General features: G+C 33.5%; 1 protein-coding gene across 2 annotated transcripts in view; it reads left to right on the top strand.

Annotated features, from left to right (window-relative positions):
- The window catches only part of NCOA2 (nuclear receptor coactivator 2), a 284984-nt gene that overhangs the window by 98872 nt on the left and 173929 nt on the right, over positions 1-12183 (top strand). For both annotated transcript variants that reach the window (XM_028533654.2, XM_028533652.2), the window contains exon 2: positions 2419-2475. The gene's annotated coding sequence lies outside the window, so the exon portion shown is untranslated. The remainder of the gene's footprint in view (positions 1-2418; positions 2476-12183) is intronic.

The raw sequence follows: 12183 nt of genomic DNA, 5'->3' as shown, positions 1-12183 counted from the left end.
AGGAAAGATAACACACATCTGTCTGCCTTTCCTTCTGTGAATCTCCAGGCCCAGGACTGACCCCTGTCCCTCCCTTGAAACACATTCAGGAGGAGCTTTGTGAAAACTGTCAGGACTGCTGGGCTGAGGGATGTTAATTTATTATAGAGCTGTTGCTACTGCTTTAATGGCTATTATTTTCCCTTAGTAACTTTAAAATATTTGTAGTAGTTCTATGTTGAATTATTTTATTAATTCCTGTTGTTTAAAATATTACACCAAGATATTATATTATATTGTGGAAATTATCCACAGCTTCATATCTCTTTTATCTTCATGTTTCTTCTATATACAGGGTCCGGCAGAAGTAATGCCTGCTTGAGTGTGGTTAGTAGGGTAATAATTTGCGTGTAATAATTTATAGTTTTAATTTGAACATTTCACCTAAAATGTCATATGGTGTGCATGAGTGTGATATTGTTATGTTACAGAATTGCATGCTTGTGATTTTGTAATAAAAAGGAGCGTTGTTTGTGCTGGACCCTGTATTTCTTTAGCATGGATATTTCGTAGTTTTTCCTCATATTAGTACATTAAGAAAAAGTCATTCAATAGTATAGATCAAGTAGTAATAGTTTAATATCATTATTTTTAATATCACAAATTTTAACTCTGGAATATTGCATAGTGTGATGTCCTTGAGCAAATTAGTTGTTGGTATAGAATTATAATAGGCTTAAGTAGGCCAGCATAATGAATACATTTATCCCAGCAGTACTGGAAAGAATTGATGACTCCTATTACATAACACTTTATTGCACACTGCTGACTGACTGCCACTTGAGAATCCATTCGTTTTACTTACTGTGATAACTTCTTATTTGCATGCAGATTTTCTTTTGTTTTTCATGAATCATCTCTAGTACCCTAGCTGCATTTCATTACTTACCGTGAGCTCCAGGCTGATCAGGTCCTGGTAAAAATCAAAATGCAATTTTTTCTCTTCCCCATTTCTAGACCTCTTAGATTATGAAATCAGATGTTTCCAGTGCCCTAGAAAAACGGTAATTTGGATATTAAATTAGCATTAGCTTTTTTCTACTATTAGGTTCTATTTATTCTAAAGAGTAAAACGTTCTTAAGAGAGTTAATACTGTTTTAAGTTTGATAATTTAAGTGTCATTTATTACTGATTGGTGTCACCTGACAATAAAAAATCTGGTTGCTCAGTTGTAAAAACATTTCTTTCAACTGTTAAATCTAGTAGCACATAGGTTAAAAAAGACATAGTATTACTTGTAGCAATCAAACCGTTTTTCTTAGGTCCATAAAATACACAGAAATAGTGAACATTAATATACATAAAATATACTCAGCACAATTTTTTGTGTTCATATTCCTCACTATACATCTTGAAAACAAACTTTTGTGAGTGGAAGTGAGTCTTGTGTGGATCTTAGGAAATGCCACAGAGTCCTTTATTGTTGTTAAACTCTTTTTTCTCAAAGGTACACACCCAGATGAATCTTGGTGAGCAGTTACCCTCAGTACTGAAAATGTTCTTCCTTTTTTTTTTTTACCTACTTCTGCTCTTGCAAATTGTTAGGAATGTGTTATATAGCATCATTTTTACATCATTTTACTCAAGATCTTTTAAAGATAAATTATTCAATCAGTTTAGAACTTCTTTCTTTAAGCAATTATGATAGTTTTATTTCAGAAATTTCAAGCCTTTCCATTATAGGTAAACTATAAATTAGCACGAATGAACACGGCCATGTGATGTTTACTTACTTTTGTAGTCAGCAAACATTTACTGCATGTCGTGTTACAGTGTACTGAGCCCTGGGCTAGTGCTAGTCTCCTCTGCATCTACTCAGTGCTACTATTGAGTCAAACAGCTACAAGGAAGTATAGTGTTACAGCAGGCTCTCAAACTTTGTAGGGTACATGCCTTATAATTTACAATGAACTATGACCTTACATATTTTATGTTATCTGGTACAAGTACAAGTAATGCAACAAGTCTGTGTCTTGATTTTTACCATTCAGTTTAATGGAAAGATATTATTAATGAGTATTACTTTTTTTAAATATATTTTATTGATTGTGCTATTACAGTTGTCCCATTTTTTTTCTCCCCGTTATTCCCCTGTCTGCCCCTGTCTACCGATCTGGTTGAATGTTTCTTCTTTAACTCCTTAGTTGTCAGACTTCCATAGAGTTTGATTTTCTGGCAATTCTAGTTTTTTTTTTTTTTTTTAATTGTTGTCCTTTTGGTTGTGTGAGGAAGTGCAGTGTATCTACCTACGCCTCCATCTTGCATTAATGAGTATTACTTATATGAGTATGTTGGTTGTAAAAATCACATCTACTCTAATGAGTCTTAACAGGATTCTGCATTTTTTATTTATGTTTGTTTGTTTGTTTATATTACAGATTTCTCTTGGGTTTGGCCACAAATTTATAGATCTTCTGCACTGTATACAGACACAGGTGAGTTAAAATTAAGCCTTTGTTTTGGAATATTGTGATTTTTTTTAAGCAAAATCAAATAATTAAAAATTATTCTATTTATAGTTTAGGAGATAATATATAAATAAAATGAATGTGAAAATATTAAAAACATTTGTTATAAAAATAATATCTACATTTCTCTTTTGTGAAAAGTCTATGAATGTGTTAGAACAACATTTGAAAGTAAAATTACCATATCTATTTATTGGTGCTTACTGTGTATACATTTGGGAAGATTACATATACAATTCATAGCCTGGCAAAATGTTTGTATTATATTTATATGTAAATAAAAGAATAACTGCTATTGATTTTGGCAGCAAATTTTAGTTTTATGAAGTTAAGATGTTTTAAATTTGATGAGCAGGCCTTTGTAGTCCAACCAGCCTGAAATAGTTTCCCAATCACTCCTTATCACACAACCCTGATTTATTTTTGTCACAACATTTTATTATTTATAGTCTCCCCTACTAAGATATAAGCTCCTCGAACATTGGGACCATTTTTGTCTAGTTAAAAATGTATCCCTAATCCTTAGGATAGTGCCTAGTATATAGGAAAGACTGAATAAATATTTGTTAAAGTAATTATGGGGTAATAAATATTAAGAATTTATTCATATTCAGAGTCACTGAACTCTGCATCCATAAATACTAACCAGAAATAGTTTCTGACACTTATTTCTAAATATGAAATTAATTTGTGTCAGATATTTAAAGTATTCAGCTCTTAAATGTTAAGACAAATTACCTTGTTGCATATTTTATGTACTCAATATGCTTAATCAGGGTAGATTTCAGAGGGTAATACTTTAAATTTTGTATTTATTTTGTCACTACCCATGAAGGTTCTTCTGGTGAAGTAAGGGACAAACTTGAAGCAGGCATAGATGCTTCTCAACTTTTTACTAAATTAGGCTACCATATTAGGTATGTTTTGTGATAACTTTAAAAGGAACAGAGTGGTTTTAAAAATTGTCCAGTTTTAATCTCTGAAAACCAAATAAGTTAAAATATTACTGCTACATGTTATTGGATATAAATGATAACTTTTTTGTTTTCTATTTCTATTTTGGGAAATTTTTCTGTCCTTTATATTAATGTTTGAGTGCCTTATCAAAGATAGCTATAGGAGAGAGCTGACCATGCTTTTCCTTGTGCCCTTGGCAGTTTCCTCTAAGTCATCCAGGATATTGGGCTCTTGTCTCTTGTTTTCTTCTGTTTTGTTTTTTGTTCTCTTGCTTTCTTTAGTCATTGTCTCTCTCCCTCTGCCACCACGATTTTATCATTTATAGAAAGAACTAAATCTGACCTTTATGGTTATTTTTTTAAGTAAAATTTTGGAATTATACAGCCATTTCTCATTCACACCTACTTTCCGAGTACAGTTTGCAGAGAATATGAATAGCAGCAAGTGTAACTTACTGCTCGCTTACTGTGTGCCAGGTATTACGGAAGTGCTTTTCAGCTCTCTTCAGAGTTAACAGATAAGGAAATTGAAGTTTAGAGAGGTTAAGTGACGTTTCCAAGGTCATATCAAGTAAGTGGCGGTTTGCCACGGTAAAGACTTTGATCTTAACCCCTGAGTTCCATTTTCCACCTAAATAGCCCTGAATATAAGCATTTTTTTTGTGGCAATAAATGTCATGTAGGAACATTATATTCATATTTGAGGACTTCAAAGTTAATTTAAAAGTCAGACATTAATTTTGCTTATTTCATTAGCAGTTTTCATCTTTTTACCCTTTATTTCAAGTTATGAAACATGAGGACTCATTTAAAATTTAATGATGATCTACCCAATTTAAACTTCCACTGTGCATTTTGATGTCAAACTCACTTTTTGAGGGGCAGGCCCATGGGGAAAGCCACTGGATTTCTTTTTCCATTGTAAACACGGCATACCATGAATCAGCTTTCTTCCTTTTTCTCCTGTAAATGTGGTGCTCCATAAATCAGTATTCTTTATCACTTGCAATATTAGAAATTTTAGGTTACAGTGACATCTGTGCTTTGCTAGACTTTTCCTACAGAAAACAGATTGTGCAAAATACAGTGACTGTAGAATTACTTAAGAGCCCTTATCTTGGAATGTGTAGTAATTTATATCTTGGGAAATTTTTAAAAGTATTTTAGAATAAAGTGACATCGCTTTGATGTAGAGCAAAGTTGGCTCAAAAAGAACTTCAGCTTCCCACATATAGTGTATTTTCAAGGCTGAAGAGGACATACTACATAAAAATGTTTTGAGTCTTAATGGTGTAACACTGTGGACAAAGTGTTCTTGAAGACAGCTTTGTTGAATACATCTTAAAATTCTGATTTGAAAATATGATTAATTATACTTCCTTACACTTTCTGAAAGGATTATATCTATGAGTGTAAATGTGAATTCCAGATTTGAGTATATGGGAAGGGACTTCTGTGGTTTGAATTAAAAAGAAAAATTTTATTTAACAGACCAGACTATGCTTCTTAATCTATACCTACATCAGTATTTCCATTTCAGTCTCACATTTTAAGCATTTTTAAAGTTAGCCAATAAACTTTTCTTAGCATTGATAGTCAAAACAGAAGCAAGCGTTCGGTAAATCTGCTTGACAATATATCCTTGAAATGTGATTTTTCCCTTCATTATGGAAAACTGAACTCACCATGGATTCGTATATACTTTAGATTTATTTATAAGTTCACTTTCCATATACTGGAAAATTTGGGGTAGGAAGATAGGGTAGGGGAAGAATTATTCATACATACTAGGTAGAGACCAACTCTTCAACATTCACAGATGCAGAGAGAAGTTCTCCAAAGTACAAAATAGCATAATATACTTGTGATACTAAATACCAAAAATTATATATTTCCTATTATATCCTAAATATCAAAAATTATGTTAATCATATTAAGACAAAAAATTTGTGTCCATATTGGGTATGACATGGTCGAAGGCACATTTGACATAAATATTTGTTGTATTTAGAATTCCCTTGCTCACAGATGTGAGGAGATTTTGTAATTAGATAGATAACCTGATTTAACTGACAGGTGTGTCGATGCATATGATGGAGGGCAGCTGGATTGGAGCCACAGATCTGAGGCTCTAAGCACTGTCCACTGAAAATCAGTGTTACTCTAACCCTTGCTGGCATAGCTCAGTGGACTGAGCACGGGCTGCGAACCAAAGCGTGGCAGGTTCGATTCCCAGTCAGGGCACATGCCTGGGTTGCAGGACACGGCCCCCAGCAACCGCACATTGATATTTCTCTCTCTCTCTCTCTCTTTCTCCCTCCCTTCCCTCTCTAAAAATAAATAAATAAAATCTTAAAAAAAAAAGGAAAAGAAAATCAGTGTTAATCTAAATAAAAATTTAGAATATTTAAATATGTATCTTTTGCTTTAGGCAAAATCTGGTGACATTTTAATTGTATTGCTACTTCTCTTGTAATTTATTTCAAACGTCAGCACGATAGGCTGCGATTGGGGGAAATAACAAATATTTGACAGTTGACAAAATGTCCTCAGTTATTTAACTATTTAAACTAGAATCCTCATCCTAGTCCCCCTGGGCAGACTCCTCTGCTCTTAGTGTATAGATAGACTGCTGAGCTCAGAACAAAAGAAACTTCTCGATCTGTTGAAATTATCTTCCAATGGATGTTACTGATCCAAAGCCATCAATTGGAAACTCTTTGTATGATAGGACAGTTTTAAAAGCACTTCTGCTATTCCACTTTCCTCCCTTTTAAACACATACATTAGTGTAAACAGATTGGCTTAGTTTTTAACATAAAACTGAACACATTCGGCACCATTACCCTCCTTTCTCTCTTTCTTCCTTCCCTTCACCTTCAGGTTACCCCTTCTTCTCTGACTTTCCTTCCTTTTGGAAATATTTATTAATTATATTGTTTTAGCCTATTCTAAAGGTTGTGGGAAATATACAGAGTATTTACCAAGAATTATTAAACTAGAAGGAGTATCAATGCAAGTTTTACTCTGTTATTTCCTTGTTGAATGTTTTTACATCAAATTTAGGCTTTCTAATTTTTAAAGAAAAAACTAAGCATTGATTTCTGAACTATACATCTGTTCCTACAACAACAAAACCTGTCCGTTATAAGTAAATGTTTGCTTGTATGGTGTTAATAGTGTTTTCAGAGTAAAGTGCACACCTCATGGCATAGGTTTGTTGTGCTTAGTGAGGTTCAGGCAGTCACAGAATCCAGGCAGTCTGCATTTGGAATGGTGGCCTTGCTGTCTCCAAAGGTACAGATGAGCAAAGTGATGTTAATAAGCAATAGTGCATTGCTGAAACAGATACCAGAAATGTGAGAGAACCTGAGTTTTCTAGTTAATCCAAACCCAGAACAGCAAAATTTAGAATTTCAGACAGCAATAAAAAACATTTTAAAATAAAATCATAAGGATGCTTCTTGGATTGTAAGTGTTGAGTTTCAGTTGAGAACTATTTTACTGTGGAGCACCATTTGTTTCTTTAATTAAAAGTTTCTAAGTGTGATTTCTCTTTTGGCATAGCTGATACTCTTTGGAAATAATTAAAATGAAAAGTATTACCAGTCTATTATCTTGTATAGATCTTTTGAGTTAGCATGTCTTAGAGGAGGTAGCACTGCAGTCAGACTCTTCGGCAGATTGGCTCTGATTTCTCAGCGCAGCTTTTCTCCTCTGTGGGACAGATGTACGTGTTCATGGGAGTGGGGGGAGTGGTTTGAAGGTTAGGAAAATTTGTGTTCTTCTGCTTTCTTGTTAGTGGCCTTCAGATTTCGATTAAAATTTGTATCTTCTACTCATCTGGATATTAGAGTTGTTAGCATTAAGGAGAAGGTCTCTGCTAAGCAGAATTTCACAAAAGTGCTATCATAGTAACTTCAGAAATACAAGGTCTGGCAGAAGTAAGGCCTGCTTGTGTGTGATTACTAGGGTAATAATATGGGTGTAATAATTTATAGTTTTAATTTGAACATTTTGCCTAAAATGTCATATTGTGTGCTTGAGTGTGATATTGTTGTTACAGAATTACATGCTTATGATATTATAATAAAAGATTTTGTAATAAAAATGGGGTGTTATTTGTGCTGAACCCTGTATATGGCATTTGATTTGGAGTCAGTTAGTAGTGTTTTTCACTATGCCCATTCATTTTCACTTTGGAAGGAAAGTGACAGATAAATGTTATTTTCTAGGCAGGTGTTGAATATGAGTCTGTTGACCTTGCTAGAATCCCCTTAAAGTTAAAACAGCAAATAAAATCAGGCTGCTTCCATTTAACAGCTCAGAGTTTATTTTTGAAGCTCAGATCATTTATGTCAGTCTCCAGTAGTTTTACAACATGTAGTTGTAAGGGATAAATTACACATTTATTTGTAAAATTGTTCATATCTATAAAATTAATTAAGTAGGTTTTCTTTTTTTTCTGCCATTCTTTGGCATTAGGGTGTAGATGTTGCCCTTGCGACTTCTATTGCTCACTTGAAACACAGAAAAATGGGAGAAAAGCAGAGACATTAACAATAAATTTTGCAAATTCTGACTTGAACCTAATTCCATGCATTAGGTTGTCTAAGCACAGTTTGCTGCTTCATGAATGATTCATGGGTGTCTACAATCAATGGAAATGTGTTTTTTGGCCTAGTCACAGCTATACTTCTACCTTCTTATCAAAAAGAGCAAACAGAGAGTAAGAAGTATGTAGCATTTAATAATGGCCAAATGAAATTTAACCATATACTATAAATGTATGTAGTCCAATTTTAGAGGATCTCTTAAGTACATGTCCCCATGCAAAGCTGTTTTTTTTGGTGCCATAGCCTGTAGAATTGTTTGCCTTCACTACTTTTTGAAATATTAAAAAAATACTGAATTGATTTGGAGTTCATTAATTTGAGAACTTTGTTTTCTTTAAGCCAACAGTTTCGGCCTTTTGGTGCCAGTGACATAAATTTCATAAGGAGAAATCATACGTTTGAAATTTCCTGGCCTCAGCCAAAGGACTGAAAATCTGTTACCTATGCACAGCAGAGATTTGGAGCAGAGTTTTATTATACCTCCTTGAGGAGTAAAAAGGACTGAAAATGCAGGAGAGTGAGAGGCCAGCCTGAACTTCAGTGGAAAGAGGTGTGGGGAAGCTTGTAAAAGACCTGCCAGTACCTCAATGAGTACTGAGACTTTTGTCTTTACCTAAACTCTAAAAGAAACAACTGTGTCATAATTATTGAACTGGTGGCTTAAATTAGAACAGACAGAGCAGGGGCCAAAGGAAACAGTTGATCTTTCAGTTTCTTTACATTCTTTGTCATTAAAAAAAAAAAGCTATTTGATCTAGATTTGTAATTCTTCCTTTTATGTGGTAGTTTTATCACAGTCCAGAAAATAACCTCTGTGTCCTAGGTTATAAGATAGTGTGGAAGTAGAAGCTAGTTTTGAACTAATGTATTTTGAGAACCATATGGTGGTTACTCATGCTATTTATTATATTTGGATAAAATAGAATGTAAATTTTCTCTGACTTAAATGAAACAGATTAGGCTGGTTTCATGAGTCTTATCAATATGCAATAACATGTTTTGTTTTATTAATCTAGTGGAATCTAGATTTTAGATTTTCTTTGAAAATAAATGCTTGGGACATTTACATTTTCTCTAATGTAAAAGTTAGGAGTTTAATGTTGCTACTGGTTCAAAATATCCACCAAGTTTCATAAAATCTTTATTGTCTAACACGTAAGTTATTACTTCTTTGAACTTGTTCACTGACATGTTTATATTATGTGTCAAGGTCAGATTCAGACGTTCTCTTTAAAGTATCTTTTGAAGATATAAAATGATGGCCTTTTCTAAAATAGTGCTGTTGTCTTTTAAATTTATTTTTATTTTAACAGCTCCTAAATACCAATGTATATTGCTTTAAACCATAATATGTGCTCACTATATTTATCTATTTTTTGTCTTATTTTTCTTACTTATTTTTAAAAGAAAAAATTTAAAATAACAAAAACCTTTCTCCTTTCACACCACAGTGGCTCATCACTAAAGCCTTTCAACCCCAGAGCCAAATGCTGCCTGTAGTGCTTGCCACAGTCCCCGCAGACATTCTGCTGAGGTGGCTGTCCTCGAGTCCCTCTGGGGTCTCGGACTGCCCCATCAGGAGCCATGCACTTCTTGAGCCTTTCTCGTTTTAGGATAGAAAACAAGAGGCATTTGTTTATTTATTCTGATAAATGTGATATCTTTGGCTTATTGTCCTATTTCTACTTCGGTGTTCCTTTTAATTAAATCATTATATTTACTGAGGTCTCTGTTGATTAAGGATCCTATTACCTGCTAAGTTTCAAGAGCTGATTGAGAAAGTAACATACTTGATCATTTGTTCGTATACCACAATGAGGTTTCATGAGGTAGTTAAAGTTTTCATAGTGCTTTGAAGCAGAGATAAATGTAGGTTAGCTTGAGGGGTAGAGAAAGAAAAGGAAAAACAAACATTTACTATTACTTTTGGCAAGGCATGGTTCTTGGCTTTTACATGTGTTGCATCAATTCAAACTCTGAATAAATTCTTTGTGTCAGAATGTGAAGTGAGTTCTGATGGTATCTAAATTCTCTTTGATTTGAAGTTGAGAATAAACCAGTTTTTATTTTCAAAGCATTCAAATTTTGTATACGGGGCCATAATGTATATAGTGAAATAGAACTTTTGTGTCTTTCAACTCATCTGCTTTTAATTGGGTCTTATAACAGTTGCCAAGACATTTGTGCTGCCTTCTTCCTAGTTAAGAGGGGAAAATGATCCTGAAATCAGAAAAGGAAACTTTTGATTAACCGATCCTGTCAGATACTACAAAATGAGCTTTGTCAGAAGAAAGTGCTCAAAAGATGTAAATCAAGGATGTGAAGGAAATTGAGTTAGAAGCATCCTGTGTCATTAAATTTTTTTCATTATATAGAGTAACATGTCAGTTAATGTTTTGTTTTTTTGTCTTACAGAACATTTTTAACATTACAGCTACCCATATGTGTACTTAGAACTTTTCTGTGTCAATATGTCATTAAATATATAAATTTGTTTCATTTAAAATAACATTACTGTGTTACCAAAGATTGATAATCATGATGAAATCCCAGATAGTTGGAAAATAGGGCATGAACACAAATTAAGACATATACAGGGCTTGGCAAAAGTAGGTTTGTAGTAGTAAAGAAATAAGAAATACAATTATAATAAATAATAGTAATAAATAATACAAGAATAAACTCTTTCACATACAGCCGTAAACCTACTTTCCTCACCACTGTATGTTTAAGTAAGCTATTTAATTACATGTATTATTTACTTATATTGATTGAATTTCATAGTTATAGGCCAATCATCAGTGTGGTTTGAATACAGAGACATAAATGTAGAACCAAGTATTAACAACAGAGATCCTATTTCAATCATAGTACAAATGGAACAGAAAGTTCTTGGAAGGGAAAGATCATTTATAATTGCTAGCATGAATATTGTCCTCACCAGGTAGTGTTCTAAGCTTTTCTCATAGTAATACACATAACTCTCAAAAAAAAAAAAGACCCTTATTAAGTAGCTGCTATAATGTGATCTCATTTTAGAAGTGGGCCAGGGAGAACACTGAGAGGTTCAGCAACTTGCCCAGTGATTTGCACCTCATTTAATTTGCTAGTTAGAGGCACAATTGGGATTCAGACCCAGTCTGTCATTGGTAGCGTTTTGCCTGTCAAAGTTTATTCTCCCAAAACCAGACCATCAAAGCCTCCCCCCTTAAATTTAATAATACCAAAATAAAGTTTCAAGCTAACCTTCCAAGTGTGGGTAAGCATCTGACAAGGCTCAGTATGGAGCTTGCTGCCCCCTCCCTCCTAGTGACAATCTGTGGGCCCTTCTCGTTGTGGCTACCAGCAAAACCGAAAGCCTATTAACTTGCTCAGTTGTGTATCATATCAGAAGTGACTGCCTGACTGATTAATTAATAAAAGAAAATGAAGGTCACAGAAATGATGGTAAGCTGTTTCTGGCTTCACATGAGGTTACATGGATAATTCATTCAATGGGATTTATGTTTAGATGTTCCATTAACATTGTTTATGCTGTTGTGAAGGATGGAAAAGAGGGGGGCTTACCCACTTTTTTTTCGTGTTCCTCCTTTTAAAAATAACTGTACGAAGTTTTACTCAATTAAAAAATCTTTAAAACAAATTTCCTGGAATTCCCATAATGGGAAATCCTATGATACTTTCACACAAAGAAAATGTTCAATTCAAAAGCAAATATCAGTTTTTATTTAGAAAAAAATTATATTTTTATATTTCTGAGAGTGACTGAGAATCCTTTCAATTACATTTAAAAAGGCTTAATTTATATTGAAGTAAAGTTTATTCCATGTTGACTATATTTTAGTTCAGATAGTCATGCTCTAAATGAAGAGACACTGCATTTACATTTTACACAATATTGAAAAGTTAGGCCACCCTCCCTCTCAGATTTTTTTTTCCACTTTTTTACGCATAGGGGAAAAGGAAATTATAGCTGGTCAGTAGGATCAGTACATAGTGATTTAGTTGCTTACGACTTTTTGGTGATATAATTAATGTTATGTACTGAAAATACCAAAAGAGGTTTTAATTACTTATCACCTCAAATTTACTTCATTTGTAGC

Source organism: Phyllostomus discolor, chromosome 7, assembly GCF_004126475.2.
Source record: "Phyllostomus discolor isolate MPI-MPIP mPhyDis1 chromosome 7, mPhyDis1.pri.v3, whole genome shotgun sequence".
Classification (NCBI taxonomy): Eukaryota; Metazoa; Chordata; class Mammalia; order Chiroptera; family Phyllostomidae; genus Phyllostomus; species Phyllostomus discolor.
The sequence above is the reverse complement of the archived record's forward strand: the minus strand, read 5'-3'. Positions and strand labels throughout refer to the sequence as shown.